This window comes from Rhinoraja longicauda, chromosome 28 (genome assembly GCF_053455715.1).
Source record: "Rhinoraja longicauda isolate Sanriku21f chromosome 28, sRhiLon1.1, whole genome shotgun sequence".
NCBI lineage: Eukaryota > Metazoa > Chordata > Chondrichthyes > Rajiformes > Arhynchobatidae > Rhinoraja > Rhinoraja longicauda.
The window spans coordinates 874,482-879,722 of NC_135980.1; positions in this window are offsets into that span (position 1 = coordinate 874,482).

Here is a 5,241-nt window from a genome sequence, read left to right on the forward strand (position 1 = left end):
AATGCCAAGAAGGAGGAAAAGAGCTGCAAGATGGTAAATGAACGATAGAAGAAGACGTCGAGAAGCAGTAAAGAGAAGAAAGGAAGAAGAGACGCAACGGAAATAACTCGACGTCTCGAAGATCACAAAACAGAAGGGAATGAGAGACACAACCGGAAAGAACTGAATGTCTCGAGGATCAACAAGGAAGAACGCAAGACAGAAGGAATGAGAGACACAACCGGAAAGAACTGAACGTCTCGAGGATCAACAAGGAAGAACGCAAGACAGAAGGAATGAAGTGACGCAACAAGAAAGTACTGAACGTCTCGAGCATGAACGAGAAAGAAGGCAAAGCAGAAGGGGTGAAGAGATGGCAGATGAAAGAACTAGAAGACTGCCTGAACAGCGGGCCAGAGATACAACGAGATGAAATGAACAACTCACAGGGAGAAATCTTTCTGCTGATGTTGGTGAAATGACCAAGGTTTGCCCTCAGTGTCAAGCGTGCCATTTCTCCGGAGATACCGGCAGATTTTGCTGCATGAAGGGTAAGGTCAACATTATTCCTCTCCAGGCACTACCTGATGAACTGATGAAACAATTGACACACCTCAAGCAAACAAGTTCAGAAAGAATATTAGACAATATAACTGCCTCTTTCAAATTATGTCATTCGGTGCCAAGGAAGTGGTGCCAACAAGGCCTGGATGCAGTCCTTCAGTCACCATTCAAGGGCAGATTCATCATTACATTGGTCTGTTGATGCCTGACCTAGAACAGCCGAGTCAATTCTTGCAGATCTATTTTATGGATTGAATTATGAATGGGTATACCGCGAGATGCTGGTATTCAAAGGGAAATTGTTGAGATGCTTGAAAACTTGATAAGACGAAACAACCCTTGTATTTCTTCTCTTCAAACGGCAATGGAAAGAATGAGAGATTTACCAGAGGCATCAATCGTCATTGATCCAGATCGCCGGCCAGCTTTTGAACATGAAAGGCGGTTAAAAGCACAACTTGCCGACGAAGTTGCCGTCATAATACCAAACAATGATGAACCTGAGGGGAGATCACGGCACATTGTGTCGTGGTTACTGGTGTTCAAAATGAAGCAGATGACACGGAGAATTCTTCAGGAAGTTAAAAGCCTTTATTAGCAAACAACGGCTGGAACAATCAGGATGTCAACCATCTGACTGCCCACTTAGTACACCGGGCAGCCTATTTTTATAGGATTATTCTAACCCTTATCTCCTTTGCATTACCTCATACCCACACTCCTTTCTTCAGTCCTTCATTGCTTTGTAGTACCTGTTTGTCCGCCACTATTTAATCCCATTTAGTGATATATCCTTATCTCAATGCTCACATCCCTTCATATTTCGCCTCCCTTATTTCCTTCTAGTTCAACCCTCACATCCATCCATCACCCCAAGGCCTATGTTTTTCCTTATCTCTTCTCTTGCCACCATTAAATCCTATTAATTGATGAATGTCTGCATCTCTTCGGATTCTGCTACCCTTATCATCAAGGCTAAAGCAAGGGTACAAGCTAAAGCAAAGGAGTGTTATGTTACAGAGACGTGTCAAGGGTAAGGAATGTGTAGAGCGCCTTAATTAGTTACAGAGAGGCGCCTAATGCCTAAGTAGTTACAAACCTTAAACAACAATGTATAAAATAATACCGTAACAATGTCTAATGTATAAAATAATATCAAATAATATCATGCATAAAATAATATCGTATTATCTCCCATATTTGAACATGAAAGGCGGTTAAAAGCACAAATTGCCGACGAAGTTGCCATCATAATACCAAACAATGATGAACCCGAGGCGAGATCACGGCACATTGTCTTGAACAAAAGAGCAGGAGGCCTGCGGATCATTTCAGAGTCTCATCGGTCGTATGATAGTTTTCAATACGTCCTTTCTTTCCTCGTGGAGAGGATGCATGGCATCACCAACTCCAAATGAGTAACAGCAAGAAATTGACAGCAATGCGATATTATCCCTATAGGATCATGAATCGTGATAATGAATTAAACCAACTTTTGAGAGGACGACTCTTTCAACAATATGTTGTTAATATGGCAGCTAAGATTGAGAGTGATAGGCTCAATTATATTCGCATGAATCAAGCATCGTTGAGATCGACAACTTACAGAGGCCTGACGGATGCATTAAATGATAATGATGATTTGGGAAAAAGGCAGAAAGCGCATCATCCTCTCCTCGATATTTATTGGTGGACTGAGATACATGATGGAATGATGCCAGGAAGCGATGATGTACGTTTAGAAGTACGGCAATGCTTTGTTCTTCATTACAATGACTTGCAATCCGAAGTGGGGTTATCTGCCGGTGCCTCTTTCTGAATCAGCAGCCGTGTGATAGACCAGACTTGATTGCGAGAGTATTCGATCTGATAAGAAAACTATTAATTGAGTACCTCACTGGACCAGATGGCCTCTTTGGAAACTGTATAGATTTTGTCTCAACTGGAATATCAGAAGAGAGGCCTGCCTCATTTGCACTGTCTGCTGTGGTTTGACGAAGCGACTAAGCCATGACCACGAGATTTTGACAGATTTGTGCAAGCTAAAATACCAGACCCGCAAGCAGATCCCGAGCTGCATGGATTGGTATTGATGGGGGAGTGGGGGTGGCGGGGTAAGGAGGGGAGTGGAGGAGTGGGGGGGGGGGAGGAGGAGGGGTGGGGGGAGGAGGAGGGGTGGGGGGAGGATGAAAAGTGGTGAGGGCGGGGAGGGGGAAGTGGAGGTTGGGGGGACATTTGCTGTTGAAGACCACTGGAGCAAGTATGTCTTCAATGAAATTAGGCATGTGCATTTTTAAATGAAACTCTTTCTTCATAACTTAGTCATACATTTTATGACCATTGTTCTGTTATTCAATACCAAGAGAATTGGGATGTGTAAGGAAAAAGCAAAATAGGAAAAACAAAACAATTTTTTCTTTGTTGTAAAAACTATTTCTGTTCAATAACCTTTCTATAAATACCAGAATATACTCATGATAGGCCTGACATTGTACATGTAGTCCAAGAACTGGACTGTTGGAAATATTAGTCGTTTTTGACACATGAATGTAGGGCAACGCGTATGTGCATTTGGCGGCATACTTTTTTTTGCTGAAAAGTTACTTGCCATATTATGAAGTTGATGTTAAATTTTGAATTTTGGACATCAAAATTATGAATTTGTAAAATCAAATGTTGGGAGGTCTGTTCATGAACCATACTGCGACCACACCTCTGCATGTTGGAAGAATGGAAGATGTAGAAAGAGATTCCCGAAGCCGATTATTGAAAGCACAAGGTATGGAGATGAGTCACATCCTCTGTACAGGAGACGATCTCCGGATATGGGAGGAATTCGGGGACATCAAGAATGACGCCGGGATCGACCTATTACTTCTGAATGGGTGGTTCCCTGTAATGCTCAACTCTTGAAGTTGTTCAAATGTCACATCAACGTTGAGATATGCTCCTCTGTAAAGTCGGTCAAATACGTGTTCAAGTACACCTTGAAGGGGAGTGATCAAGCAGTTTTTGGAGTTAACAGGGATGACGAAATTGCACAGTATTTTACTGGCAGAAACAGTGGTCCTTCGGAAGCAGTGGGATCAATCCTTGCATTTCCAACCCATGAGAGACACCCTGCTGTCATTCGACTCCATGTACTTCTACCACAAGAACAACAAATCGTCATCAGAGTCGATGCTGGTCGGCTGGTGAGAAATTAGGATATCATGAGAACAACTTTAACTGAACTCGAGACCAATTTGCAAGAACACTGTACTAAGCTGATGTACCCCGATTTTACACATGGAACAATAGGAAATGGCAAAGAAGGAAGTTTGGGAAGATAGTGGAAGATTTCCCAGGTATTTGTGAAGCCAACGTTCTGGGACGAGTGTATACCGTTTCTCCAAGATGTGACCTCCACTACTTGAGACTGCTTCTCATAAAAGGGCCAGTATCCTTCGATTCATCGAGGATGCATGACGGACATATTCTTCCTTCCTTCAAAGACATCTGCATAGAATGTGGTTTGTTGCAAACTGACGACCATTGGCAACAGACGATGAAAGATGCTGAGCAGACAAGACTCCCCGAAGCAATGAGAGATGTGTTTGTTTTGCTGACGATTGCCGAGATCAACATTTCTCGACAATGATGGGATCGCTTCAAGAATTAACTGTCTGAAGATTACCATCAAGGAGAACGGCGAACAATCGATGATCCAAATATCATGATTGATGAGAGGCATCATGATCAGGCTCTGTTGTATATTCAAGACAAGCTTGTGAATTACAACGAGTCACTGGGATAATTTCATGTGCCACTACCAAGACATGGAAGGATGAACCTTGAAGGTGACAATCCAGAATTGCTGAGTTAATTGCAGTACAATGGACCTGAACAACAGTGATTTGTTGAAGAGAAGGAGCCTCTGCTGAATGCTGAGCAAAGAGCAGTGTGTGACCATGGGTACAGCTGCTTGGAATGGAATGTTCCTTCAATGTTTTTCATTGATACACCAGCAGGAATGGGCAAGACAATTCTCACCAATTTGATCCACTCCAACGTTCGAGGTCAAGTTGATGTTGCTTTTGCTGTAGCATCCTTTGGTATAGCAGCTACATTGATGCCTGGTGGAAGAACTGCACATACTCGATTCAAGATACCCATCGCAGTGACCGATAATACAAAGTGCAACATTGAGAAGAACTCCAACATGGTTCATTTGATCAGGAGTGTGAGACTGATTGTTTGGGATGAGTGCCCGATGATTACGAGGGAGAGCTTTGAAGTGGTGGACAGAACTGTTCGAGATCTATGCAAAAAGAACGATGAGCCTTTTGAAGCCATTATTACCTTTTGTTGTGGGGATTTTCGACAACTCCTTCCTGTTGTGAAAAGGGGAAATGATGCTGATATTGAAAATTCCTGCGTCAAGAAATGCTATTAACGTTCAAATTGTTATATTTTGTTATTCACATTTTAAACTTCAATAAATCCCTTTTCCACTTGCTGTGCCCGTCAGCCGCCCATGCGCAGTAATACCTCCATGTTCCACGTCACCATGGAAACCCGACGGGGGGGAATGGCTGTGCCGCCGGAGAGCCCCTAAGAATGGAGGGGGGGAGATAACTGTGGAGGGATGACTGGGGCATGGGAGGGGAAGGGGGTGTGTGGGTGGGGAAGAAGGGGGGTTGAGAGGATGGAATAAGG